Source organism: Rhineura floridana, chromosome 7 (assembly GCF_030035675.1).
Source record: "Rhineura floridana isolate rRhiFlo1 chromosome 7, rRhiFlo1.hap2, whole genome shotgun sequence".
In the NCBI taxonomy this organism is placed as follows: Eukaryota; Metazoa; Chordata; class Lepidosauria; order Squamata; family Rhineuridae; genus Rhineura; species Rhineura floridana.
The window spans coordinates 145,732,817-145,760,195 of NC_084486.1; the positions used below are offsets into that span (position 1 = coordinate 145,732,817).

General features: G+C 58.6%; 11 non-coding genes across 11 annotated transcripts; all 11 read right to left on the reverse strand.

The window, feature by feature from the left end:
- Positions 1–10,179: 10,179 nt before the first annotated feature.
- On the reverse strand, positions 10,180–10,298 carry LOC133389739 (5S ribosomal RNA). Its single transcript, XR_009764152.1, has one exon. It is a non-coding gene; the product is annotated as a 5S ribosomal RNA (ribosomal RNA).
- Positions 10,299–12,351: 2,053 nt separating this feature from the next.
- On the reverse strand, positions 12,352–12,470 carry LOC133389750 (5S ribosomal RNA). The gene has a single exon (XR_009764153.1). It is a non-coding gene; the product is annotated as a 5S ribosomal RNA (ribosomal RNA).
- A 1,337-nt stretch (positions 12,471–13,807) lies between these two features.
- Positions 13,808–13,926, reverse strand: LOC133389761 (5S ribosomal RNA). The gene has a single exon (XR_009764154.1). It is a non-coding gene; the product is annotated as a 5S ribosomal RNA (ribosomal RNA).
- A 2,053-nt stretch (positions 13,927–15,979) lies between these two features.
- On the reverse strand, positions 15,980–16,098 carry LOC133389772 (5S ribosomal RNA). Its single transcript, XR_009764155.1, has one exon. It is a non-coding gene; the product is annotated as a 5S ribosomal RNA (ribosomal RNA).
- Positions 16,099–17,435: 1,337 nt separating this feature from the next.
- On the reverse strand, positions 17,436–17,554 carry LOC133389875 (5S ribosomal RNA). The gene has a single exon (XR_009764183.1). It is a non-coding gene; the product is annotated as a 5S ribosomal RNA (ribosomal RNA).
- A 1,336-nt stretch (positions 17,555–18,890) lies between these two features.
- LOC133389784 (5S ribosomal RNA) lies at positions 18,891–19,009 on the reverse strand. The gene has a single exon (XR_009764156.1). It is a non-coding gene; the product is annotated as a 5S ribosomal RNA (ribosomal RNA).
- A 1,337-nt stretch (positions 19,010–20,346) lies between these two features.
- On the reverse strand, positions 20,347–20,465 carry LOC133389796 (5S ribosomal RNA). Its single transcript, XR_009764157.1, has one exon. It is a non-coding gene; the product is annotated as a 5S ribosomal RNA (ribosomal RNA).
- Positions 20,466–21,802: 1,337 nt separating this feature from the next.
- On the reverse strand, positions 21,803–21,921 carry LOC133389847 (5S ribosomal RNA). Its single transcript, XR_009764163.1, has one exon. It is a non-coding gene; the product is annotated as a 5S ribosomal RNA (ribosomal RNA).
- Positions 21,922–23,258: 1,337 nt separating this feature from the next.
- On the reverse strand, positions 23,259–23,377 carry LOC133389807 (5S ribosomal RNA). The gene has a single exon (XR_009764158.1). It is a non-coding gene; the product is annotated as a 5S ribosomal RNA (ribosomal RNA).
- Positions 23,378–24,714: 1,337 nt separating this feature from the next.
- LOC133389853 (5S ribosomal RNA) lies at positions 24,715–24,833 on the reverse strand. The gene has a single exon (XR_009764169.1). It is a non-coding gene; the product is annotated as a 5S ribosomal RNA (ribosomal RNA).
- Positions 24,834–26,169: 1,336 nt separating this feature from the next.
- Positions 26,170–26,288, reverse strand: LOC133389818 (5S ribosomal RNA). The gene has a single exon (XR_009764159.1). It is a non-coding gene; the product is annotated as a 5S ribosomal RNA (ribosomal RNA).
- Positions 26,289–27,379: the final 1,091 nt, after the last annotated feature.

Below are 27,379 nucleotides of genomic sequence, written 5' to 3' on the forward strand. Positions count from 1 at the left end.
TTGCCATTTTAAATTCTTGCAAGCCTCCCTGAGCGGTGCGGGTGCGCGAGAAGGGCGGGGCAGAAACGCGTGCCTAGAAAGAAAAGCAAGTTTAAAAATGGCAACAAAGAGCAGCCAGCGGTCCCTGGAATAGAGATAAAAACAGGGGGCCGAAAGGCAAAAGGAGGAAAAAGCCTCCAATCCAAGTACTAACCAGGCCTGACCCTGCTTAGCTTCCGAGATCAGACGAGATCGGGCGTGTTCAGGGTAGTATGGCCGTAGTCGCTTCGGCAGCCCGCTGCCACTGCCTTTCACCACGAACTGTGCAGAAACGCCCCCTGTGCCAGAAACCATCGCTCCCTAGGCCTTCTTTCTGTTTCTTCGGAAAAGCGTGGACCTGGGGCTCCCTGCCCCTCGGCCCAGTGCCGCAAAGGGAACCCCAGCCCCATGCAGAGGCAGCTGCTGCCCTGACCCTCGGGGCTCACACCGCAGCGCGCCTAAAGCGTCCTCCCTTTCAACCCAAAGGGGTGGCGGCAAGGGGCTGCAGGGCCAGGGCTCCCCTACCAGCCCCAGCACAATGCACGCTGTGCTCTGGGCTGGTGCAAGCACATTCTTCTGCCGGCAGCCATTACCTGTAGGGGTCATTTTTGACACGGATCTCCGCTGAGGAGGCCTTTAAGGTCTCCTGGGCAGCTTGTGCATTTTCATGGCTGCATTTCGACCGATGTGAACTGCCTTGCCATTTTAAATTCTTGCAAGCCTCCCTGAGTGGTGCGGGTGCGCGAGAAGGGCGGGGTAGAAACGCGTGCCTAGAAAGAAAAGCAAGTTTAAAAACGCCAACAAAGAGCAGCCAGCGGTCCCTGGAATGGAGATAAAAACAGGGGGCCGAAAGGCAAAAGGAGGAAAAAGCCTCCAATCCAAGTACTAACCAGGCCTGACCCTGCTTAGCTTCCGAGATCAGACGAGATCGGGCGTGTTCAGGGTAGTATGGCCGTAGACGCTTCGGCAGCCCGCTGCCACTGCCTTTCACCAGGAACTGTGCAGAAACGCCCCCTGTGCCAGAAACCATCGCTCCCTAGGCCTTCTTTCTCTTTCTTCGGAAAAGCGTTGACCTGGGGCTCCCTGCCCCTTGGCCCAGCGCCGCAAAGGGAACCCCAGCCCCATGCAGAGGCAGCTGTTGCCTGACCCTCGGGGCTCACACCGCAGCGCGCCTAAAACATCCTCCCTTTCAACCCAAAGCGGTGGCGGCAAGGGGCTGCAGGGCCAGGGCTCCCCTACCAGCCCCAGCACAATGCACGCTGTGCTCTGGGCTGCTGCAAGCACATTCTTGTGCCGGCAGCCATTACCCGTGGGGGTCATTTTCGACACCATCTCCGCTGAGGAGGCCTTTAAGGTCTCCTGGGCAGCTTGTGCATTTTCATGGCTGCATTTCGACCGATGTGAACTGCCTTGCCATTTTAAATTCTTGCAAGCCTCCCTGAGCGGTGCGGGTGCGCGAGAAGGGCGGGGCAGAAACGCGTGCCTAGAAAGAAAAGCAAGTTTAAAAATGGCAACAAAGAGCAGCCAGCGGTCCCTGGAATGCAGATAAAAACAGGGGGCCGAAAGGCAAAAGGAGGAAAAAGCCTCCAATCCAAGTACTAACCAGGCCTGACCCTGCTTAGCTTCCGAGATCAGACGACATCGGGCGTGTTCAGGGTAGTATGGCCGTAGACGCTTCGGCAGCCCGCTGCCACTGCCTTTCACCAGGAACTGTGCAGAAACGCCCCCTGTGCCAGAAACCATCGCCCCCTAGGCCTTCTTTCTGTTTCTTCGGAAAAGCGTGGACCTGGGGTTCCCTGCCCCTCGGCCCAGTGCCGCAAAGGGAACCCCAGCCCCATGCAGAGGCAGCTGCTGCCCTGACCCTCGGGGCTCACACCGCAGCGCGCCTAAAACGTCCTCCCTTTCAACCCAAAGCGGTGGCGGCAAGGGGCTGCAGGGCCAGGGCTCCCCTACCAGCCCCAGCACAATGCACGCTGTGCTCTGGGCTGGTGCAAGCACATTCTTGTGCCGGCAGCCATTACCCATGGGGGTCATTTTCGACACGGATCTCCGCTGAGGAGGCCTTTAAGGTCTCCTGGGCAGCTTGTGCATTTTCATGGCTGCATTTCGACCGATGTGAACTGCCTTGCCATTTTAAATTCTTGCAAGCCTCCCTGAGCGGTGCGGGTGCGCGAGAAGGGCGGGGCAGAAACGCGTGCCTAGAAAGAAAAGCAAGTTTAAAAATGGCAACAAAGAGCAGCCAGCGGTCCCTGGAATGCAGATAAAAACAGGGGGCCGAAAGGCAAAAGGAGGAAAAAGCCTCCAATCCAAGTACTAACCAGGCCTGACCCTGCTTAGCTTCCGAGATCAGACGAGATCGGGCGTGTTCAGGGTAGTATGGCCGTAGACGCTTCGGCAGCCCGCTGCCACTGCCTTTCACCAGGAACTGTGCAGAAACGCCCCCTGTGCCAGAAACCATCGCTCCCTAGGCCTTCTTTCTGTTTCTTCGGAAAAGCGTGGACCTGGGGCTCCCTGTCCCTCGGCCCAGCGCCGCAAAGGGAACCCCAGCCCCATGCAGAGGCAGCTGCTGCCCTGACCCTCGGGGCTCACCCCGCAGCGCGCCTAAAGCGTCCTCCCTTTCAACTCAAAGGGGTGGCGGCAAGGGGCTGCAGGGCCAGGGCTCCCCTACCAGCCCCAGCACAATGCACGCTGTGCTCTGGGCTGGTGCAAGCACATTCTTATGCCGGCAGCCATTACCCATGGGGGTCATTTTCGACACGGATCTCCGCAGAGGAGGCCTTTAAGGTCTCCTGGGCAGCTTGTGCATTTTCATGGCTGCATTTCGACCGATGTGAACTGCCTTGCCATTTTAAATTCTTGCAAGCCTCCCTGAGCGGTGCGGGTGCGCGAGAAGGGCGGGGCAGAAACGCGTGCCTAGAAAGAAAAGCAAGTTTAAAAATGGCAACAAAGAGCAGCCAGCGGTCCCTGGAATAGAGATAAAAACAGGGGGCCGAAAGGCAAAAGGAGGAAAAAGCCTCCAATCCAAGTACTAACCAGGCCTGACCCTGCTTAGCTTCCGAGATCAGACGACATCGGGCGTGTTCAGGGTAGTATGGCCGTAGACGCTTCGGCAGCCCGCTGCCACTGCCTTTCACCAGGAACTGTGCAGAAACGCCCCCTGTGCCAGAAACCATCGCTCCCTAGGCCTTCTTTCTGTTTCTGCGGAAAAGCGTGGACCTGGGGCTCCCTGCCCCTCGGCCCAGTGCCGCAAAGGGAACCCCAGCCCCATGCAGAGGCAGCTGCTGCCCTGACCCTCGGGGCTCACACCGCAGCGCGCCTAAAGCGTCCTCCCTTTCAACCCAAAGGGGTGGCGGCACAGGGCTGCAGGGCCAGGGCTCCCCTACCAGCCCCAGCACAATGCACGCTGTGCTCTGGGCTGGTGCAAGCACATTCTTCTGCCGGCAGCCATTACCTGTAGGGGTCATTTTTGACACGGATCTCCGCTGAGGAGGCCTTTAAGGTCTCCTGGGCAGCTTGTGCATTTTCATGGCTGCATTTCGACCGATGTGAACTGCCTTGCCATTTTAAATTCTTGCAAGCCTCCCTGAGCGGTGCGGGTGCGCGAGAAGGGCGGGGCAGAAACGCGTGCCTAGAAAGAAAAGCAAGTTTAAAAATGGCAACAAAGAGCAGCCAGCGGTCCCTGGAATAGAGATAAAAACAGGGGGCCGAAAGGCAAAAGGAGGAAAAAGCCTCCAATCCAAGTACTAACCAGGCCTGACCCTGCTTAGCTTCCGAGATCAGACGAGATCGGGCGTGTTCAGGGTAGTATGGCCGTAGTCGCTTCGGCAGCCCGCTGCCACTGCCTTTCACCACGAACTGTGCAGAAACGCCCCCTGTGCCAGAAACCATCGCTCCCTAGGCCTTCTTTCTGTTTCTTCGGAAAAGCGTGGACCTGGGGCTCCCTGCCCCTCGGCCCAGTGCCGCAAAGGGAACCCCAGCCCCATGCAGAGGCAGCTGCTGCCCTGACCCTCGGGGCTCACACCGCAGCGCGCCTAAAGCGTCCTCCCTTTCAACCCAAAGGGGTGGCGGCAAGGGGCTGCAGGGCCAGGGCTCCCCTACCAGCCCCAGCACAATGCACGCTGTGCTCTGGGCTGGTGCAAGCACATTCTTGTGCCGGCAGCCATTACCCATGGGGGTCATTTTCGACACGGATCTCCGCTGAGGAGGCCTTTAAGGTCTCCTGGGCAGCTTGTGCATTTTCATGGCTGCATTTCGACCGATGTGAACTGCCTTGCCATTTTAAATTCTTGCAAGCCTCCCTGAGCGGTGCGGGTGCGCGAGAAGGGCGGGGCAGAAACGCGTGCCTAGAAAGAAAAGCAAGTTTAAAAATGGCAACAAAGAGCAGCCAGCGGTCCCTGGAATGCAGATAAAAACAGGGGGCCGAAAGGCAAAAGGAGGAAAAAGCCTCCAATCCAAGTAGTAACCAGGCCTGACCCTGCTTAGCTTCCGAGATCAGACGAGATCGGGCGTGTTCAGGGTAGTATGGCCGTAGACGCTTCGGCAGCCCGCTGCCACTGCCTTTTACCAGGAACTGTGCAGAAACGCCCCCTGTGCCAGAAACCATCGCTCCCTAGGCCTTCTTTCTGTTTCTTCGGAAAAGCGTGGACCTGGGGCTCCCTGTCCCTCGGCCCAGCGCCGCAAAGGGAACCCCAGCCCCATGCAGAGGCAGCTGCTGCCCTGACCCTCGGGGCTCACACCGCAGCGCGCCTAAAGCGTCCTCCCTTTCAACTCAAAGGGGTGGCGGCAAGGGGCTGCAGGGCCAGGGCTCCCCTACCAGCCCCAGCACAATGCACGCTGTGCTCTGGGCTGGTGCAAGCACATTCTTATGCCGGCAGCCATTACCCATGGGGGTCATTTTCGACACGGATCTCCGCAGAGGAGGCCTTTAAGGTCTCCTGGGCAGCTTGTGCATTTTCATGGCTGCATTTCGACCGATGTGAACTGCCTTGCCATTTTAAATTCTTGCAAGCCTCCCTGAGCGGTGCGGGTGCGCGAGAAGGGCAGGGCAGAAACGCGTGCCTAGAAAGAAAAGCAAGTTTAAAAATGGCAACAAAGAGCAGCCAGCGGTCCCTGGAATAGAGATAAAAACAGGGGGCCGAAAGGCAAAAGGAGGAAAAAGCCTCCAATCCAAGTACTAACCAGGCCTGACCCTGCTTAGCTTCCGAGATCAGACGACATCGGGCGTGTTCAGGGTAGTATGGCCGTAGACGCTTCGGCAGCCCGCTGCCACTGCCTTTCACCAGGAACTGTGCAGAAACGCCCCCTGTGCCAGAAACCATCGCTCCCTAGGCCTTCTTTCTGTTTCTGCGGAAAAGCGTGGACCTGGGGCTCCCTGCCCCTCGGCCCAGTGCCGCAAAGGGAACCCCAGCCCCATGCAGAGGCAGCTGCTGCCCTGACCCTCGGGGCTCACACCGCAGCGCGCCTAAAGCGTCCTCCCTTTCAACCCAAAGGGGTGGCGGCAAGGGGCTGCAGGGCCAGGGCTCCCCTACCAGCCCCAGCACAATGCACGCTGTGCTCTGGGCTGGTGCAAGCACATTCTTCTGCCGGCAGCCATTACCTGTAGGGGTCATTTTTGACACGGATCTCCGCTGAGGAGGCCTTTAAGGTCTCCTGGGCAGCTTGTGCATTTTCATGGCTGCATTTCGACCGATGTGAACTGCCTTGCCATTTTAAATTCTTGCAAGCCTCCCTGAGTGGTGCGGGTGCGCGAGAAGGGCGGGGTAGAAACGCGTGCCTAGAAAGAAAAGCAAGTTTAAAAATGGCAACAAAGAGCAGCCAGCGGTCCCTGGAATGGAGATAAAAACAGGGGGCCGAAAGGCAAAAGGAGGAAAAAGCCTCCAATCCAAGTACTAACCAGGCCTGACCCTGCTTAGCTTCCGAGATCAGACGAGATGGGGCGTGTTCAGGGTAGTATGGCCGTAGACGCTTCGGCAGCCCGCTGCCACTGCCTTTCACCAGGAACTGTGCAGAAACGCCCCCTGTGCCAGAAACCATCGCTCCCTAGGCCTTCTTTCTGTTTCTTCGGAAAAGCGTGGACCTGGGGCTCCCTGCCCATCGGCCCAGTGCCGCAAAGGGAACCCCAGCCCCATGCAGAGGCAGCTGCTGCCCTGACCCTCGGGGCTCACACCGCAGCGCGCCTAAAGCGTCCTCCCTTTCAACCCAAAGGGGTGGCGGCACAGGGCTGCAGGGCCAGGGCTCCCCTACCAGCCCCAGCACAATGCACGCTGTGCTCTGGGCTGGTGCAAGCACATTCTTCTGCCGGCAGCCATTACCTGTAGGGGTCATTTTTGACACGGATCTCCGCTGAGGAGGCCTTTAAGGTCTCCTGGGCAGCTTGTGCATTTTCATGGCTGCATTTCGACCGATGTGAACTGCCTTGCCATTTTAAATTCTTGCAAGCCTCCCTGAGCGGTGCGGGTGCGCGAGAAGGGCGGGGCAGAAACGCGTGCCTAGAAAGAAAAGCAAGTTTAAAAATGGCAACAAAGAGCAGCCAGCGGTCCCTGGAATAGAGATAAAAACAGGGGGCCGAAAGGCAAAAGGAGGAAAAAGCCTCCAATCCAAGTACTAACCAGGCCTGACCCTGCTTAGCTTCCGAGATCAGACGAGATCGGGCGTGTTCAGGGTAGTATGGCCGTAGTCGCTTCGGCAGCCCGCTGCCACTGCCTTTCACCACGAACTGTGCAGAAACGCCCCCTGTGCCAGAAACCATCGCTCCCTAGGCCTTCTTTCTGTTTCTTCGGAAAAGCGTGGACCTGGGGCTCCCTGCCCCTCGGCCCAGTGCCGCAAAGGGAACCCCAGCCCCATGCAGAGGCAGCTGCTGCCCTGACCCTCGGGGCTCACACCGCAGCGCGCCTAAAGCGTCCTCCCTTTCAACCCAAAGGGGTGGCGGCAAGGGGCTGCAGGGCCAGGGCTCCCCTACCAGCCCCAGCACAATGCACGCTGTGCTCTGGGCTGGTGCAAGCACATTCTTCTGCCGGCAGCCATTACCTGTAGGGGTCATTTTTGACACGGATCTCCGCTGAGGAGGCCTTTAAGGTCTCCTGGGCAGCTTGTGCATTTTCATGGCTGCATTTCGACCGATGTGAACTGCCTTGCCATTTTAAATTCTTGCAAGCCTCCCTGAGTGGTGCGGGTGCGCGAGAAGGGCGGGGTAGAAACGCGTGCCTAGAAAGAAAAGCAAGTTTAAAAATGGCAACAAAGAGCAGCCAGCGGTCCCTGGAATGGAGATAAAAACAGGGGGCCGAAAGGCAAAAGGAGGAAAAAGCCTCCAATCCAAGTACTAACCAGGCCTGACCCTGCTTAGCTTCCGAGATCAGACGAGATGGGGCGTGTTCAGGGTAGTATGGCCGTAGACGCTTCGGCAGCCCGCTGCCACTGCCTTTCACCAGGAACTGTGCAGAAACGCCCCCTGTGCCAGAAACCATCGCTCCCTAGGCCTTCTTTCTGTTTCTTCGGAAAAGCGTGGACCTGGGGCTCCCTGCCCATCGGCCCAGTGCCGCAAAGGGAACCCCAGCCCCATGCAGAGGCAGCTGCTGCCCTGACCCTCGGGGCTCACACCGCAGCGCGCCTAAAGCGTCCTCCCTTTCAACCCAAAGGGGTGGCGGCACAGGGCTGCAGGGCCAGGGCTCCCCTACCAGCCCCAGCACAATGCACGCTGTGCTCTGGGCTGGTGCAAGCACATTCTTCTGTCGGCAGCCATTACCTGTAGGGGTCATTTTTGACACGGATCTCCGCTGAGGAGGCCTTTAAGGTCTCCTGGGCAGCTTGTGCATTTTCATGGCTGCATTTCGACCGATGTGAACTGCCTTGCCATTTTAAATTCTTGCAAGCCTCCCTGAGCGGTGCGGGTGCGCGAGAAGGGCGGGGCAGAAACGCGTGCCTAGAAAGAAAAGCAAGTTTAAAAATGGCAACAAAGAGCAGCCAGCGGTCCCTGGAATAGAGATAAAAACAGGGGGCCGAAAGGCAAAAGGAGGAAAAAGCCTCCAATCCAAGTACTAACCAGGCCTGACCCTGCTTAGCTTCCGAGATCAGACGAGATCGGGCGTGTTCAGGGTAGTATGGCCGTAGTCGCTTCGGCAGCCCGCTGCCACTGCCTTTCACCACGAACTGTGCAGAAACGCCCCCTGTGCCAGAAACCATCGCTCCCTAGGCCTTCTTTCTGTTTCTTCGGAAAAGCGTGGACCTGGGGCTCCCTGCCCCTCGGCCCAGTGCCGCAAAGGGAACCCCAGCCCCATGCAGAGGCAGCTGCTGCCCTGACCCTCGGGGCTCACACCGCAGCGCGCCTAAAGCGTCCTCCCTTTCAACCCAAAGGGGTGGCGGCAAGGGGCTGCAGGGCCAGGGCTCCCCTACCAGCCCCAGCACAATGCACGCTGTGCTCTGGGCTGGTGCAAGCACATTCTTGTGCCGGCACCCATTACCCATGGGGGTCATTTTCGACACGGATCTCCGCTGAGGAGGCCTTTAAGGTCTCCTGGGCAGCTTGTGCATTTTCATGGCTGCATTTCGACCGATGTGAACTGCCTTGCCATTTTAAATTCTTGCAAGCCTCCCTGAGCGGTGCGGGTGCGCGAGAAGGGCGGGGCAGAAACGCGTGCCTAGAAAGAAAAGCAAGTTTAAAAATGGCAACAAAGAGCAGCCAGCGGTCCCTGGAATGCAGATAAAAACAGGGGGCCGAAAGGCAAAAGGAGGAAAAAGCCTCCAATCCAAGTACTAACCAGGCCTGACCCTGCTTAGCTTCCGAGATCAGACGAGATCGGGCGTGTTCAGGGTAGTATGGCCGTAGACGCTTCGGCAGCCCGCTGCCACTGCCTTTCACCAGGAACTGTGCAGAAACGCCCCCTGTGCCAGAAACCATCGCTCCCTAGGCCTTCTTTCTGTTTCTTCGGAAAAGCGTGGACCTGGGGCTCCCTGTCCCTCGGCCCAGCGCCGCAAAGGGAACCCCAGCCCCATGCAGAGGCAGCTGCTGCCCTGACCCTCGGGGCTCACACCGCAGCGCGCCTAAAGCGTCCTCCCTTTCAACTCAAAGGGGTGGCGGCAAGGGGCTGCAGGGCCAGGGCTCCCCTACCAGCCCCAGCACAATGCACGCTGTGCTCTGGGCTGGTGCAAGCACATTCTTATGCCGGCAGCCATTACCCATGGGGGTCATTTTCGACACGGATCTCCGCAGAGGAGGCCTTTAAGGTCTCCTGGGCAGCTTGTGCATTTTCATGGCTGCATTTCGACCGATGTGAACTGCCTTGCCATTTTAAATTCTTGCAAGCCTCCCTGAGCGGTGCGGGTGCGCGAGAAGGGCGGGGCAGAAACGCGTGCCTAGAAAGAAAAGCAAGTTTAAAAATGGCAACAAAGAGCAGCCAGCGGTCCCTGGAATAGAGATAAAAACAGGGGGCCGAAAGGCAAAAGGAGGAAAAAGCCTCCAATCCAAGTACTAACCAGGCCTGACCCTGCTTAGCTTCCGAGATCAGACGACATCGGGCGTGTTCAGGGTAGTATGGCCGTAGACGCTTCGGCAGCCCGCTGCCACTGCCTTTCACCAGGAACTGTGCAGAAACGCCCCCTGTGCCAGAAACCATCGCTCCCTAGGCCTTCTTTCTGTTTCTGCGGAAAAGCGTGGACCTGGGGCTCCCTGCCCATCGGCCCAGTGCCGCAAAGGGAACCCCAGCCCCATGCAGAGGCAGCTGCTGCCCTGACCCTCGGGGCTCACACCGCAGCGCGCCTAAAGCGTCCTCCCTTTCAACCCAAAGGGGTGGCGGCACAGGGCTGCAGGGCCAGGGCTCCCCTACCAGCCCCAGCACAATGCACGCTGTGCTCTGGGCTGGTGCAAGCACATTCTTCTGCCGGCAGCCATTACCTGTAGGGGTCATTTTTGACACGGATCTCCGCTGAGGAGGCCTTTAAGGTCTCCTGGGCAGCTTGTGCATTTTCATGGCTGCATTTCGACCGATGTGAACTGCCTTGCCATTTTAAATTCTTGCAAGCCTCCCTGAGCGGTGCGGGTGCGCGAGAAGGGCGGGGTAGAAACGCGTGCCTAGAAAGAAAAGCAAGTTTAAAAATGGCAACAAAGAGCAGCCAGCGGTCCCTGGAATGGAGATAAAAACAGGGGGCCGAAAGGCAAAAGGAGGAAAAAGCCTACGGCACCCGGTATTCCCAGGCGGTCTCCCATCCAAGTACTAACCAGGCCTGACCCTGCTTAGCTTCCGAGATCAGACGAGATCGGGCGTGTTCAGGGTAGTATGGCCGTAGACGCTTCAGCAGCCCGCTGCCACTGCCTTTCACCAGGAACTGTGCAGAAACGCCCCCTGTGCCAGAAACCATCGCTCCCTAGGCCTTCTTTCTGTTTCTTCGGAAAAGCGTGGACCTGGGGCTCCCTGACCCTCGGCCCAGTGCCGCAAAGGGAACCCCAGCCCCATGCAGAGGCAGCTGCTGCCCTGACCCTCGGGGCTCACACCGCAGCGCGCCTAAAGCGTCCTCCCTTTCAACCCAAAGGGGTGGCGGCAAGGGGCTGCAGAGCCAGGGCTCCCCTACCAGCCCCAGCACAATGCACGCTGTGCTCTGGGCTGGTGCAAGCACATTCTTCTGCCGGCAGCCATTACCTGTAGGGGTCATTTTTGACACGGATCTCCGCTGAGGAGGCCTTTAAGGTCTCCTGGGCAGCTTGTGCATTTTCATGGCTGCATTTCGACCGATGTGAACTGCCTTGCCATTTTAAATTCTTGCAAGCCTCCCTGAGTGGTGCGGGTGCGCGAGAAGGGCGGGGTAGAAACGCGTGCCTAGAAAGAAAAGCAAGTTTAAAAATGGCAACAAAGAGCAGCCAGCGGTCCCTGGAATGGAGATAAAAACAGGGGGCCGAAAGGCAAAAGGAGGAAAAAGCCTCCAATCCAAGTACTAACCAGGCCTGACCCTGCTTAGCTTCCGAGATCAGACGAGATGGGGCGTGTTCAGGGTAGTATGGCCGTAGACGCTTCGGCAGCCCGCTGCCACTGCCTTTCACCAGGAACTGTGCAGAAACGCCCCCTGTGCCAGAAACCATCGCTCCCTAGGCCTTCTTTCTGTTTCTTCGGAAAAGCGTGGACCTGGGGCTCCCTGCCCATCGGCCCAGTGCCGCAAAGGGAACCCCAGCCCCATGCAGAGGCAGCTGCTGCCCTGACCCTCGGGGCTCACACCGCAGCGCGCCTAAAGCGTCCTCCCTTTCAACCCAAAGGGGTGGCGGCAAGGGGCTGCAGGGCCAGGGCTCCCCTACCAGCCCCAGCACAATGCACGCTGTGCTCTGGGCTGGTGCAAGCACATTCTTCTGCCGGCAGCCATTACCTGTAGGGGTCATTTTTGACACGGATCTCCGCTGAGGAGGCCTTTAAGGTCTCCTGGGCAGCTTGTGCATTTTCATGGCTGCATTTCGACCGATGTGAACTGCCTTGCCATTTTAAATTCTTGCAAGCCTCCCTGAGCGGTGCGGGTACGCGAGAAGGGCGGGGTAGAAACGCGTGCCTAGAAAGAAAAGCAAGTTTAAAAATGGCAACAAAGAGCAGCCAGCGGTCCCTGGAATGGAGATAAAAACAGGGGGCCGAAAGGCAAAAGGAGGAAAAAGCCTCCAATCCAAGTACTAACCAGGCCTGACCCTGCTTAGCTTCCGAGATCAGACGAGATGGGGCGTGTTCAGGGTAGTATGGCCGTAGACGCTTCGGCAGCCCGCTGCCACTGCCTTTCACCAGGAACTGTGCAGAAACGCCCCCTGTGCCAGAAACCATCGCTCCCTAGGCCTTCTTTCTGTTTCTTCGGAAAAGCGTGGACCTGGGGCTCCCTGCCCATCGGCCCAGTGCCGCAAAGGGAACCCCAGCCCCATGCAGAGGCAGCTGCTGCCCTGACCCTCGGGGCTCACACCGCAGCGCGCCTAAAGCGTCCTCCCTTTCAACCCAAAGGGGTGGCGGCAAGGGGCTGCAGGGCCAGGGCTCCCCTACCAGCCCCAGCACAATGCACGCTGTGCTCTGGGCTGGTGCAAGCACATTCTTCTGCCGGCAGCCATTACCTGTAGGGGTCATTTTTGACACGGATCTCCGCTGAGGAGGCCTTTAAGGTCTCCTGGGCAGCTTGTGCATTTTCATGGCTGCATTTCGACCGATGTGAACTGCCTTGCCATTTTAAATTGTTGCAAGCCTCCCTGAGCGGTGCGGGTGCGCGAGAAGGGCGGGGTAGAAACGCGTGCCTAGAAAGAAAAGCAAGTTTAAAAATGGCAACAAAGAGCAGCCAGCGGTCCCTGGAATGGAGATAAAAACAGGGGGCCGAAAGGCAAAAGGAGGAAAAAGCCTACGGCACCCGGTATTCCCAGGCGGTCTCCCATCCAAGTACTAACCAGGCCTGACCCTGCTTAGCTTCCGAGATCAGACGAGATCGGGCGTGTTCAGGGTAGTATGGCCGTAGACGCTTCCGCAGCCCGCTGCCACTGCCTTTCACCAGGAACTGTGCAGAAACGCCCCCTGTGCCAGAAACCATCGCTCCCTAGGCCTTCTTTCTCTTTCTTCGGAAAAGCGTGGACCTGGGGCTCCCTGCCCCTTGGCCCAGCGCCGCAAAGGGAACCCCAGCCCCATGCAGAGGCAGCTGTTGCCTGACCCTCGGGGCTCACACCGCAGCGCGCCTAAAACGTCCTCCCTTTCAACAAAAAACGGTGGCGGCAAGGGGCTGCAGGGCCAGGGCTCCCCTACCAGCCCCAGCACAATGCACGCTGTGCTCTGGGCTGCTGCAAGCACATTCTTGTGCCGGCAGCCATTACCCGTGGGGGTCATTTTCGACACGGATCTCCGCTGAGGAGGCCTTTAAGGTCTCCTGGGCAGCTTGTGCATTTTCATGGCTGCATTTCGACCGATGTGAACTGCCTTGCCATTTTAAATTCTTGCAAGCCTCCCTGAGCGGTGCGGGTGCGCGAGAAGGGCGGGGCAGAAACGCGTGCCTAGAAAGAAAAGCAAGTTTAAAAATGGCAACAAAGAGCAGCCAGCGGTCCCTGGAATGCAGATAAAAACAGGGGGCCGAAAGGCAAAAGGAGGAAAAAGCCTCCAATCCAAGTACTAACCAGGCCTGACCCTGCTTAGCTTCCGAGATCAGACGACATCGGGCGTGTTCAGGGTAGTATGGCCGTAGACGCTTCGGCAGCCCGCTGCCACTGCCTTTCACCAGGAACTGTGCAGAAACGCCCCCTGTGCCAGAAACCATCGCCCCCTAGGCCTTCTTTCTGTTTCTTCGGAAAAGCGTGGACCTGGGGTTCCCTGCCCCTCGGCCCAGTGCCGCAAAGGGAACCCCAGCCCCATGCAGAGGCAGCTGCTGCCCTGACCCTCGGGGCTCACACCGCAGCGCGCCTAAAGCGTCCTCCCTTTCAACCCAAAGGGGTGGCGGCAAGGGGCTGCAGGGCCAGGGCTCCCCTACCAGCCCCAGCACAATGCACGCTGTGCTCTGGGCTGGTGCAAGCACATTCTTCTGCCGGCAGCCATTACCTGTAGGGGTCATTTTTGACACGGATCTCCGCTGAGGAGGCCTTTAAGGTCTCCTGGGCAGCTTGTGCATTTTCATGGCTGCATTTCGACCGATGTGAACTGCCTTGCCATTTTAAATTCTTGCAAGCCTCCCTGAGCGGTGCGGGTGCGCGAGAAGGGCGGGGTAGAAACGCGTGCCTAGAAAGAAAAGCAAGTTTAAAAATGGCAACAAAGAGCAGCCAGCGGTCCCTGGAATGGAGATAAAAACAGGGGGCCGAAAGGCAAAAGGAGGAAAAAGCCTACGGCACCCGGTATTCCCAGGCGGTCTCCCATCCAAGTACTAACCAGGCCTGACCCTGCTTAGCTTCCGAGATCAGACGAGATCGGGCGTGTTCAGGGTAGTATGGCCGTAGACGCTTCAGCAGCCCGCTGCCACTGCCTTTCACCAGGAACTGTGCAGAAACGCCCCCTGTGCCAGAAACCATCGCTCCCTAGGCCTTCTTTCTGTTTCTTCGGAAAAGCGTGGACCTGGGGCTCCCTGACCCTCGGCCCAGTGCCGCAAAGGGAACCCCAGCCCCATGCAGAGGCAGCTGCTGCCCTGACCCTCGGGGCTCACACCGCAGCGCGCCTAAAGCGTCCTCCCTTTCAACCCAAAGGGGTGGCGGCAAGGGGCTGCAGAGCCAGGGCTCCCCTACCAGCCCCAGCACAATGCACGCTGTGCTCTGGGCTGGTGCAAGCACATTCTTCTGCCGGCAGCCATTACCTGTAGGGGTCATTTTTGACACGGATCTCCGCTGAGGAGGCCTTTAAGGTCTCCTGGGCAGCTTGTGCATTTTCATGGCTGCATTTCGACCGATGTGAACTGCCTTGCCATTTTAAATTCTTGCAAGCCTCCCTGAGTGGTGCGGGTGCGCGAGAAGGGCGGGGTAGAAACGCGTGCCTAGAAAGAAAAGCAAGTTTAAAAATGGCAACAAAGAGCAGCCAGCGGTCCCTGGAATGGAGATAAAAACAGGGGGCCGAAAGGCAAAAGGAGGAAAAAGCCTCCAATCCAAGTACTAACCAGGCCTGACCCTGCTTAGCTTCCGAGATCAGACGAGATGGGGCGTGTTCAGGGTAGTATGGCCGTAGACGCTTCGGCAGCCCGCTGCCACTGCCTTTCACCAGGAACTGTGCAGAAACGCCCCCTGTGCCAGAAACCATCGCTCCCTAGGCCTTCTTTCTGTTTCTTCGGAAAAGCGTGGACCTGGGGCTCCCTGCCCATCGGCCCAGTGCCGCAAAGGGAACCCCAGCCCCATGCAGAGGCAGCTGCTGCCCTGACCCTCGGGGCTCACACCGCAGCGCGCCTAAAGCGTCCTCCCTTTCAACCCAAAGGGGTGGCGGCAAGGGGCTGCAGGGCCAGGGCTCCCCTACCAGCCCCAGCACAATGCACGCTGTGCTCTGGGCTGGTGCAAGCACATTCTTCTGCCGGCAGCCATTACCTGTAGGGGTCATTTTTGACACGGATCTCCGCTGAGGAGGCCTTTAAGGTCTCCTGGGCAGCTTGTGCATTTTCATGGCTGCATTTCGACCGATGTGAACTGCCTTGCCATTTTAAATTCTTGCAAGCCTCCCTGAGCGGTGCGGGTACGCGAGAAGGGCGGGGTAGAAACGCGTGCCTAGAAAGAAAAGCAAGTTTAAAAATGGCAACAAAGAGCAGCCAGCGGTCCCTGGAATGGAGATAAAAACAGGGGGCCGAAAGGCAAAAGGAGGAAAAAGCCTCCAATCCAAGTACTAACCAGGCCTGACCCTGCTTAGCTTCCGAGATCAGACGAGATGGGGCGTGTTCAGGGTAGTATGGCCGTAGACGCTTCGGCAGCCCGCTGCCACTGCCTTTCACCAGGAACTGTGCAGAAACGCCCCCTGTGCCAGAAACCATCGCTCCCTAGGCCTTCTTTCTGTTTCTTCGGAAAAGCGTGGACCTGGGGCTCCCTGCCCATCGGCCCAGTGCCGCAAAGGGAACCCCAGCCCCATGCAGAGGCAGCTGCTGCCCTGACCCTCGGGGCTCACACCGCAGCGCGCCTAAAGCGTCCTCCCTTTCAACCCAAAGGGGTGGCGGCAAGGGGCTGCAGGGCCAGGGCTCCCCTACCAGCCCCAGCACAATGCACGCTGTGCTCTGGGCTGGTGCAAGCACATTCTTCTGCCGGCAGCCATTACCTGTAGGGGTCATTTTTGACACGGATCTCCGCTGAGGAGGCCTTTAAGGTCTCCTGGGCAGCTTGTGCATTTTCATGGCTGCATTTCGACCGATGTGAACTGCCTTGCCATTTTAAATTGTTGCAAGCCTCCCTGAGCGGTGCGGGTGCGCGAGAAGGGCGGGGTAGAAACGCGTGCCTAGAAAGAAAAGCAAGTTTAAAAATGGCAACAAAGAGCAGCCAGCGGTCCCTGGAATGGAGATAAAAACAGGGGGCCGAAAGGCAAAAGGAGGAAAAAGCCTACGGCACCCGGTATTCCCAGGCGGTCTCCCATCCAAGTACTAACCAGGCCTGACCCTGCTTAGCTTCCGAGATCAGACGAGATCGGGCGTGTTCAGGGTAGTATGGCCGTAGACGCTTCCGCAGCCCGCTGCCACTGCCTTTCACCAGGAACTGTGCAGAAACGCCCCCTGTGCCAGAAACCATCGCTCCCTAGGCCTTCTTTCTCTTTCTTCGGAAAAGCGTGGACCTGGGGCTCCCTGCCCCTTGGCCCAGCGCCGCAAAGGGAACCCCAGCCCCATGCAGAGGCAGCTGTTGCCTGACCCTCGGGGCTCACACCGCAGCGCGCCTAAAACGTCCTCCCTTTCAACAAAAAACGGTGGCGGCAAGGGGCTGCAGGGCCAGGGCTCCCCTACCAGCCCCAGCACAATGCACGCTGTGCTCTGGGCTGCTGCAAGCACATTCTTGTGCCGGCAGCCATTACCCGTGGGGGTCATTTTCGACACGGATCTCCGCTGAGGAGGCCTTTAAGGTCTCCTGGGCAGCTTGTGCATTTTCATGGCTGCATTTCGACCGATGTGAACTGCCTTGCCATTTTAAATTCTTGCAAGCCTCCCTGAGCGGTGCGGGTGCGCGAGAAGGGCGGGGCAGAAACGCGTGCCTAGAAAGAAAAGCAAGTTTAAAAATGGCAACAAAGAGCAGCCAGCGGTCCCTGGAATGCAGATAAAAACAGGGGGCCGAAAGGCAAAAGGAGGAAAAAGCCTCCAATCCAAGTACTAACCAGGCCTGACCCTGCTTAGCTTCCGAGATCAGACGACATCGGGCGTGTTCAGGGTAGTATGGCCGTAGACGCTTCGGCAGCCCGCTGCCACTGCCTTTCACCAGGAACTGTGCAGAAACGCCCCCTGTGCCAGAAACCATCGCCCCCTAGGCCTTCTTTCTGTTTCTTCGGAAAAGCGTGGACCTGGGGTTCCCTGCCCCTCGGCCCAGTGCCGCAAAGGGAACCCCAGCCCCATGCAGAGGCAGCTGCTGCCCTGACCCTCGGGGCTCACACCGCAGCGCGCCTAAAGCGTCCTCCCTTTCAACCCAAAGGGGTGGCGGCAAGGGGCTGCAGGGCCAGGGCTCCCCTACCAGCCCCAGCACAATGCACGCTGTGCTCTGGGCTGGTGCAAGCACATTCTTGTGCCGGCAGCCATTACCCATGGGGGTCATTCTCGACACGGATCTCCGCTGAGGAGGCCTTTAAGGTCTCCTGGGCAGCTTGTGCATTTTCATGGCTGCATTTCGACCGATGTGAACTGCCTTGCCATTTTAAATTCTTGCAAGCCTCCCTGAGCAGTGCGGGTGCGCGAGAAGGGCGGGGTAGAAACGCGTGCCTAGAAAGAAAAGCAAGTTTAAAAACGGCAACAAAGAGCAGCCAGCGGTCCCTGGAATGGAGATAAAAACAGGGGGCCGAAAGGCAAAAGGAGGAAAAAGCCTACGGCACCCGGTATTCCCAGGCGGTCTCCCATCCAAGTACTAACCAGGCCTGACCCTGCTTATCTTCCGAGATCAGACGAGCTCGGGCGTGTTCAGGGTAGTATGGTCGTAGACGCTTTGGCAGCCCGCTGCCACTGCCTTTCACCAGGAACTGTGCAGAAACGCCCCCTGTGCCAGAAACCATCGCTCCCTAGGCCTTCTTTCTCTTTCTTCGGAAAAGCGTTGACCTGGGGCTCCCTGCCCCTTGGCCCAGCGCCGCAAAGGGAACCCCAGCCCCATGCAGAGGCAGCTGTTGCCTGACCCTCGGGGCTCACACCGCAGCGCGCCTAAAACGTCCTCCCTTTCAACCCAAAGCGGTGGCGGCAAGGGGCTGCAGGGCCAGGGCTCCCCTACCAGCCCCAGCACAATGCACGCTGTGCTCTGGGCTGCTGCAAGCACATTCTTGTGCCGGCAGCCATTACCCGTGGGGGTCATTTTCGACACGGATCTCCGCTGAGGAGGCCTTTAAGGTCTCCTGGGCAGCTTGTGCATTTTCATGGCTGCATTTCGACCGATGTGAACTGCCTTGCCATTTTAAATTCTTGCAAGCCTCCCTCAGCGGTGCGGGTGCGCGAGAAGGGCGGGGCAGAAACGCGTGCCTAGAAAGAAAAGCAAGTTTAAAAACGGCAACAAAGAGCAGCCAGCGGTCCCTGGAATGCAGATAAAAACAGGGGGCCGAAAGGCAAAAGGAGGAAAAAGCCTCCAATCCAAGTACTAACCAGGCCTGACCCTGCTTAGCTTCCGAGATCAGACGAGATCGGGCGTGTTCAGGGTAGTATGGCCGTAGACGCTTCGGCAGCCCGCTGCCACTGCCTTTCACCAGGAACTGTGCAGAAACGCCCCCTGTGCCAGAAACCATCGCTCCCTAGGCCTTCTTTCTCTTTCTTCGGAAAAGCGTGGACCTGGGGCTCCCTGCCCCTCGGCCCAGTGCCGCAAAGGGAACCCCAGCCCCATGCAGAGGCACCTGCTGCCCTGACCCTCGGGGTCACACCGCAGCGCGCCTAAAGCGTCCTATCTTTCAACCCAAAGGGGTGGCGGCAAGGGGCTGCAGGGCCAGGGCTCCCCTACCAGCCCCAGCACAATGCACACTGTGCTCTGGGCTGGTGCAAGCACATTCTTCTGCCGGCAGCCATTACCTGTGGGGGTCATTTTTGACACGGATCTCCGCTGAGGAGGCCTTTAAGGTCTCCTGGGCAGCTTGTGCATTTTCATGGCTGCATTTCGACCGATGTGAACTGCCTTGCCATTTTAAATTCTTGCAAGCCTCCCTGAGCGGTGCGGGTGCGCGAGAAGGGCGGGGTAGAAACGCGTGCCTAGAAAGAAAAGGAAGTTTAAAAACGGCAACAAAGAGCAGCCAGCGGTCCCTGGAATGGAGATAAAAACAGGGGGCCGAAAGGCAAAAGGAGGAAAAAGCCTACGGCACCCGGTATTCCCAGGCGGTCTCCCATCCAAGTACTAACCAGGCCTGACCCTGCTTAGCTTCCGAGATCAGACGAGATCGGGCGTGTTCAGGGTAGTATGGCCGTAGACGCTTCCGCAGCCCGCTGCCACTGCCTTTCACCAGGAACTGTGCAGAAACGCCCCCTGTGCCAGAAACCATCGCTCCCTAGGCCTTCTTTCTCTTTCTTCGGAAAAGCGTTGACCTGGGGCTCCCTGCCCCTTGGCCCAGCGCCGCAAAGGGAACCCCAGCCCCATGCAGAGGCAGCTGTTGCCTGACCCTCGGGGCTCACACCGCAGCGCGCCTAAAACGTCCTCCCTTTCAACAAAAAACGGTGGCGGCAAGGGGCTGCAGGGCCAGGGCTCCCCTACCAGCCCCAGCACAATGCACGCTGTGCTCTGGGCTGCTGCAAGCACATTCTTGTGCCGGCAGCCATTACCCGTGGGGGTCATTTTCGACACGGATCTCCGCTGAGGAGGCCTGTAAGGTCTCCTGGGCAGCTTGTGCATTTTCATGGCTGCATTTCGACCGATGTGAACTGCCTTGCCATTTTAAATTCTTGCAAGCCTCCCTGAGCGGTGCGGGTGCGCGAGAAGGGCGGGGCAGAAACGCGTGCCTAGAAAGAAAAGCAAGTTTAAAAATGGCAACAAAGAGCAGCCAGCGGTCCCTGGAATGCAGATAAAAACAGGGGGCCGAAAGGCAAAAGGAGGAAAAAGCCTCCAATCCAAGTACTAACCAGGCCTGACCCTGCTTAGCTTCCGAGATCAGACGACATCGGGCGTGTTCAGGGTAGTATGGCCGTAGACGCTTCGGCAGCCCGCTGCCACTGCCTTTCACCAGGAACTGTGCAGAAACGCCCCCTGTGCCAGAAACCATCGCCCCCTAGGCCTTCTTTCTGTTTCTTCGGAAAAGCGTGGACCTGGGGTTCCCTGCCCCTCGGCCCAGTGCCGCAAAGGGAACCCCAGCCCCATGCAGAGGCAGCTGCTGCCCTGACCCTCGGGGCTCACACCGCAGCGCGCCTAAAGCGTCCTCCCTTTCAACCCAAAGGGGTGGCGGCAAGGGGCTGCAGGGCCAGGGCTCCCCTACCAGCCCCAGCACAATGCACGCTGTGCTCTGGGCTGGTGCAAGCACATTCTTGTGCCGGCAGCCATTACCCATGGGGGTCATTCTCGACACGGATCTCCGCTGAGGAGGCCTTTAAGGTCTCCTGGGCAGCTTGTGCATTTTCATGGCTGCATTTCGACCGATGTGAACTGCCTTGCCATTTTAAATTCTTGCAAGCCTCCCTGAGCGGTGCGGGTGCGCGAGAAGGGCGGGGTAGAAACGCGTGCCTAGAAAGAAAAGCAAGTTTAAAAATGGCAACAAAGAGCAGCCAGCGGTCCCTGGAATGGAGATAAAAACAGGGGGCCGAAAGGCAAAAGGAGGAAAAAGCCTACGGCACCCGGTATTCCCAGGCGGTCTCCCATCCAAGTACTAACCAGGCCTGACCCTGCTTAGCTTCCGAGATCAGACGAGATCGGGCGTGTTCAGGGTAGTATGGCCGTAGACGCTTCCGCAGCCCGCTGCCACTGCCTTTCACCAGGAACTGTGCAGAAACGCCCCCTGTGCCAGAAACCATCGCTCCCTAGGCCTTCTTTCTCTTTCTTCGGAAAAGCGTTGACCTGGGGCTCCCTGCCCCTTGGCCCAGCGCCGCAAAGGGAACCCCAGCCCCATGCAGAGGCAGCTGTTGCCTGACCCTCGGGGCTCACACCGCAGCGCGCCTAAAACGTCCTCCCTTTCAACCCAAAGCGGTGGCGGCAAGGGGCTGCAGGGCCAGGGCTCCCCTACCAGCCCCAGCACAATGCACGCTGTGCTCTGGGCTGCTGCAAGCACATTCTTGTGCCGGCAGCCATTACCCGTGGGGGTCATTTTCGACACGGATCTCCGCTGAGGAGGCCTTTAAGGTCTCCTGGGCAGCTTGTGCATTTTCATGGCTGCATTTCGACCGATGTGAACTGCCTTGCCATGTTAAATTCTTGCAAGCCTCCCTGAGCGGTGCGGGTGCGCGAGAAGGGCGGGGCAGAAACGCGTGCCTAGAAAGAAAAGCAAGTTTAAAAATGGCAACAAAGAGCAGCCAGCGGTCCCTGGAATGCAGATAAAAACAGGGGGCCGAAAGGCAAAAGGAGGAAAAAGCCTCCAATCCAAGTACTAACCAGGCCTGACCCTGCTTAGCTTCCGAGATCAGACGACATCGGGCGTGTTCAGGGTAGTATGGCCGTAGACGCTTCGGCAGCCCGCTGCCACTGCCTTTCACCAGGAACTGTGCAGAAACGCCCCCTGTGCCAGAAACCATCGCCCCCTAGGCCTTCTTTCTGTTTCTTCGGAAAAGCGTGGACCTGGGGTTCCCTGCCCCTCGGCCCAGTGCCGCAAAGGGAACCCCAGCTCCATGCAGAGGCAGCTGCTGCCCTGACCCTCGGGGCTCACACCGCAGCGCGCCTAAAGCGTCCTCCCTTTCAACCCAAAGGGGTGGCGGCAAGGGGCTGCAGGGCCAGGGCTCCCCTACCAGCCCCAGCACAATGCACGCTGTGCTCTGGGCTGGTGCAAGCACATTCTTGTGCCGGCATCCATTACCCATGGGGGTCATTTTCGACACGGATCTCCGCTGAGGAGGCCTTTAAGGTCTCCTGGGCAGCTTGTGCATTTTCATGGCTGCATTTCGACCGATGTGAACTGCCTTGCCATTTTAAATTCTTGCAAGCCTCCCTGAGCAGTGCGGGTGCGCGAGAAGGGCGGGGTAGAAACGCGTGCCTAGAAAGAAAAGCAAGTTTAAAAACGGCAACAAAGAGCAGCCAGCGGTCCCTGGAATGGAGATAAAAACAGGGGGCCGAAAGGCAAAAGGAGGAAAAAGCCTACGGCACCCGGTATTCCCAGGCGGTCTCCCATCCAAGTACTAACCAGGCCTGACCCTGCTTAGCTTCCGAGATCAGACGAGATCGGGCGTGTTCAGGATAGTATGGCCGTAGACGCTTCCGCAGCCCGCTGCCACTGCCTTTCACCAGGAACTGTGCAGAAACGCCCCCTGTGCCAGAAACCATCGCTCCCTAGGCCTTCTTTCTCTTTCTTCGGAAAAGCGTTGACCTGGGGCTCCCTGCCCCTTGGCCCAGCGCCGCAAAGGGAACCCCAGCCCCATGCAGAGGCAGCTGTTGCCTGACCCTCGGGGCTCACACCGCAGCGCGCCTAAAACGTCCTCCCTTTCAACCCAAAGCGGTGGCGGCAAGGGGCTGCAGGGCCAGGGCTCCCCTACCAGCCCCAGCACAATGCACGCTGTGCTCTGGGCTGCTGCAAGCACATTCTTGTGCCGGCAGCCATTACCCGTGGGGGTCATTTTCGACACGGATCTCCGCTGAGGAGGCCTTTAAGGTCTCCTGGGCAGCTTGTGCATTTTCATGGCTGCATTTCGACCGATGTGAACTGCCTTGCCATTTTAAATTCTTGCAAGCCTCCCTGGGCGGTGCGGGTGCGCGAGAAGGGCGGGGCAGAAACGCGTGCCTAGAAAGAAAAGCAAGTTTAAAAATGGCAACAAAGAGCAGCCAGCGGTCCCTGGAATGCAGATAAAAACAGGGGACCGAAAGGCAAAAGGAGGAAAAAGCCTCCAATCCAAGTACTAACCAGGCCTGACCCTGCTTAGCTTCCGAGATCAGACGACATCGGGCGTGTTCAGGGTAGTATGGCCGTAGACGCTTCGGCAGCCCGCTGCCACTGCCTTTCACCAGGAACTGTGCAGAAACGCCCCCTGTGCCAGAAACCATCGCCCCCTAGGCCTTCTTTCTGTTTCTTCGGAAAAGCGTGGACCTGGGGTTCCCTGCCCCTCGGCCCAGTGCCGCAAAGGGAACCCCAGCCCCATGCAGAGGCAGCTGCTGCCCTGACCCTCGGGGCTCACACCGCAGCGCGCCTAAAGCGTCCTCCCTTTCAACCCAAAGGGGTGGCGGCAAGGGGCTGCAGGGCCAGGGCTCCCCTACCAGCCCCAGCACAATGCACGCTGTGCTCTGGGCTGGTGCAAGCACATTCTTGTGCCGGCAGCCATTACCCATGGGGGTCATTCTCGACACGGATCTCCGCTGAGGAGGCCTTTAAGGTCTCCTGGGCAGCTTGTGCATTTTCATGGCTGCATTTCGACCGATGTGAACTGCCTTGCCATTTTAAATTCTTGCAAGCCTCCCTGAGCGGTGCGGGTGCGCGAGAAGGGCGGGGTAGAAACGCGTGCCTAGAAAGAAAAGCAAGTTTAAAAATGGCAACAAAGAGCAGCCAGCGGTCCCTGGAATGGAGATAAAAACAGGGGGCCGAAAGGCAAAAGGAGGAAAAAGCCTACGGCACCCGGTATTCCCAGGCGGTCTCCCATCCAAGTACTAACCAGGCCTGACCCTGCTTAGCTTCCGAGATCAGACGAGATCGGGCGTGTTCAGGGTAGTATGGCCGTAGACGCTTCCGCAGCCCGCTGCCACTGCCTTTCACCAGGAACTGTGCAGAAACGCCCCCTGTGCCAGAAACCATCGCTCCCTAGGCCTTCTTTCTCTTTCTTCGGAAAAGCGTTGACCTGGGGCTCCCTGCCCCTTGGCCCAGCGCCGCAAAGGGAACCCCAGCCCCATGCAGAGGCAGCTGTTGCCTGACCCTCGGGGCTCACACCGCAGCGCGCCTAAAACGTCCTCCCTTTCAACCCAAAGCGGTGGCGGCAAGGGGCTGCAGGGCCAGGGCTCCCCTACCAGCCCCAGCACAATGCACGCTGTGCTCTGGGCTGCTGCAAGCACATTCTTGTGCCGGCAGCCATTACCCGTGGGGGTCATTTTCGACACGGATCTCCGCTGAGGAGGCCTTTAAGGTCTCCTGGGCAGCTTGTGCATTTTCATGGCTGCATTTCGACCGATGTGAACTGCCTTGCCATTTTAAATTCTTGCAAGCCTCCCTGAGCGGTGCGGGTGCGCGAGAAGGGCGGGGCAGAAACGCGTGCCTAGAAAGAAAAGCAAGTTTAAAAATGGCAACAAAGAGCAGCCAGCGGTCCCTGGAATGCAGATAAAAACAGGGGGCCGAAAGGCAAAAGGAGGAAAAAGCCTCCAATCCAAGTACTAACCAGGCCTGACCCTGCTTAGCTTCCGAGATCAGACGACATCGGGCGTGTTCAGGGTAGTATGGCCGTAGACGCTTCGGCAGCCCGCTGCCACTGCCTTTCACCAGGAACTGTGCAGAAACGCCCCCTGTGCCAGAAACCATCGCCCCCTAGGCCTTCTTTCTGTTTCTTCGGAAAAGCGTGGACCTGGGGTTCCCTGCCCCTCGGCCCAGTGCCGCAAAGGGAACCCCAGCCCCATGCAGAGGCAGCTGCTGCCCTGACCCTCGGGGCTCACACCGCAGCGCGCCTAAAGCGTCCTCCCTTTCAACCCAAAGGGGTGGCGGCAAGGGGCTGCAGGGCCAGGGCTCCCCTACCAGCCCCAGCACAATGCACGCTGTGCTCTGGGCTGGTGCAAGCACATTCTTGTGCCGGCAGCCATTACCCATGGGGGTCATTTTCGACACGGATCTCCGCTGAGGAGGCCTTTAAGGTCTCCTGGGCAGCTTGTGCATTTTCATGGCTGCATTTCGACCGATGTGAACTGCCTTGCCATTTTAAATTCTTGCAAGCCTCCCTGAGCAGTGCGGGTGCGCGAGAAGGGCGGGGTAGAAACGCGTGCCTAGAAAGAAAAGCAAGTTTAAAAACGGCAACAAAGAGCAGCCAGCGGTCCCTGGAATGGAGATAAAAACAGGGGGCCGAAAGGCAAAAGGAGGAAAAAGCCTACGGCACCCGGTATTCCCAGGCGGTCTCCCATCCAAGTACTAACCAGGCCTGACCCTGCTTATCTTCCGAGATCAGACGAGATCGGGCGTGTTCAGGGTAGTATGGTCGTAGACGCTTTGGCAGCCCGCTGCCACTGCCTTTCACCAGGAACTGTGCAGAAACGCCCCCTGTGCCAGAAACCATCGCTCCCTAGGCCTTCTTTCTCTTTCTTCGGAAAAGCGTTGACCTGGGGCTCCCTGCCCCTTGGCCCAGCGCCGCAAAGGGAACCCCAGCCCCATGCAGAGGCAGCTGTTGCCTGACCCTCGGGGCTCACACCACAGCGCGCCTAAAACGTCCTCCCTTTCAACCCAAAGCGGTGGCGGCAAGGGGCTGCAGGGCCAGGGCTCCCCTACCAGCCCCAGCACAATGCACGCTGTGCTCTGGGCTGCTGCAAGCACATTCTTGTGCCGGCAGCCATTACCCGTGGGGGTCATTTTCGACACGGATCTCCGCTGAGGAGGCCTTTAAGGTCTCCTGGGCAGCTTGTGCATTTTCATGGCTGCATTTCGACCGATGTGAACTGCCTTGCCATTTTAAATTCTTGCAAGCCTCCCTCAGCGGTGCGGGTGCGCGAGAAGGGCGGGGCAGAAACGCGTGCCTAGAAAGAAAAGCAAGTTTAAAAACGGCAACAAAGAGCAGCCAGCGGTCCCTGGAATGCAGATAAAAACAGGGGGCCGAAAGGCAAAAGGAGGAAAAAGCCTCCAATCCAAGTACTAACCAGGCCTGACCCTGCTTAGCTTCCGAGATCAGACGAGATCGGGCGTGTTCAGGGTAGTATGGCCGTAGACGCTTCGGCAGCCCGCTGCCACTGCCTTTCACCAGGAACTGTGCAGAAACGCCCCCTGTGCCAGAAACCATCGCTCCCTAGGCCTTCTTTCTCTTTCTTCGGAAAAGCGTGGACCTGGGGCTCCCTGCCCCTCGGCCCAGTGCCGCAAAGGGAACCCCAGCCCCATGCAGAGGCACCTGCTGCCCTGACCCTCGGGGTCACACCGCAGCGCGCCTAAAGCGTCCTATCTTTCAACCCAAAGGGGTGGCGGCAAGGGGCTGCAGGGCCAGGGCTCCCCTACCAGCCCCAGCACAATGCACACTGTGCTCTGGGCTGGTGCAAGCACATTCTTCTGCCGGCAGCCATTACCTGTGGGGGTCATTTTTGACACGGATCTCCGCTGAGGAGGCCTTTAAGGTCTCCTGGGCAGCTTGTGCATTTTCATGGCTGCATTTCGACCGATGTGAACTGCCTTGCCATTTTAAATTCTTGCAAGCCTCCCTGAGCGGTGCGGGTGCGCGAGAAGGGCGGGGTAGAAACGCGTGCCTAGAAAGAAAAGCAAGTTTAAAAACGGCAACAAAGAGCAGCCAGCGGTCCCTGGAATGGAGATAAAAACAGGGGGCCGAAAGGCAAAAGGAGGAAAAAGCCTACGGCACCCGGTATTCCCAGGCGGTCTCCCATCCAAGTACTAACCAGGCCTGACCCTGCTTAGCTTCCGAGATCAGACGAGATCGGGCGTGTTCAGGGTAGTATGGCCGTAGACGCTTTGGCAGCCCGCTGCCACTGCCTTTCACCAGGAACTGTGCAGAAACGCCCCCTGTGCCAGAAACCATCGCTCCCTAGGCCTTCTTTCTCTTTCTTCGGAAAAGCGTTGACCTGTGGCTCCCTGCCCCTGGGCCCAGCGCCGCAAAGGGAACCCCAGCCCCATGCAGAGGCAGTTGTTGCCTGACCCTCGGGGCTCACACCGCAGCGCGCCTAAAACGTCCTCCCTTTCAACTCAAAGGGGTGGCGGCAAGGGGCTGCAGGGCCAGGGCTCCCCTACCAGCCCCAGCACAATGCACGCTGTGCTCTGGGCTGGTGCAAGCACATTCTTGTGCCGGCAGCCATTACCCATGGGGGTCATTTTCGACACGGATCTCCGCTGAGGAGGCCTTTAAGGTCTCCTGGGCAGCTTGTGCATTTTCATGGCTGCATTTCGACCGATGTGAACTGCCTTGCCATTTTAAATTCTTGCAAGCCTCCCTGAGCGGTGCGGGTGCGTGAGAAGGGCGGGGCAGAAACGCGTGCCTAGAAAGAAAAGCAAGTTTAAAAACGGCAACAAAGAGCAGCCAGCGGTCCCTGGAATGCAGATAAAAACAGGGGGCCGAAAGGCAAAAGGAGGAAAAAGCCTCCAATCCAAGTACTAACCAGGCCTGACCCTGCTTAGCTTCCGAGATCAGACGAGATCGGGCGTGTTCAGGGTAGTATGGCCGTAGACGCTTCGGCAGCCCGCTGCCACTGCCTTTCACCAGGAACTGTGCAGAAACGCCCCCTGTGCCAGAAACCATCGCCCCCTAGGCCTTCTTTGTTTCTTCGGAAAAGCGTGGACCTGGGGTTCCCTGCCCCTCGGCCCAGTGCCGCAAAGGGAACCCCAGCCCCATGCAGAGGCAGCTGCTGCCCTGACCCTCGGGGCTCACACCGCAGCGCGCCTAAAGCGTCCTCCCTTTCAACCCAAAGGGGTGGCAGCAAGGGGCTGCAGGGCCAGGGCTCCCCTACCAGCCCCAGCACAATGCACGCTGTGCTCTGGGCTGGTGCAAGCACATTCTTGTGCCGGCAGCCATTACCCATGGGGGTCATTTTCGACACGGATCTCCG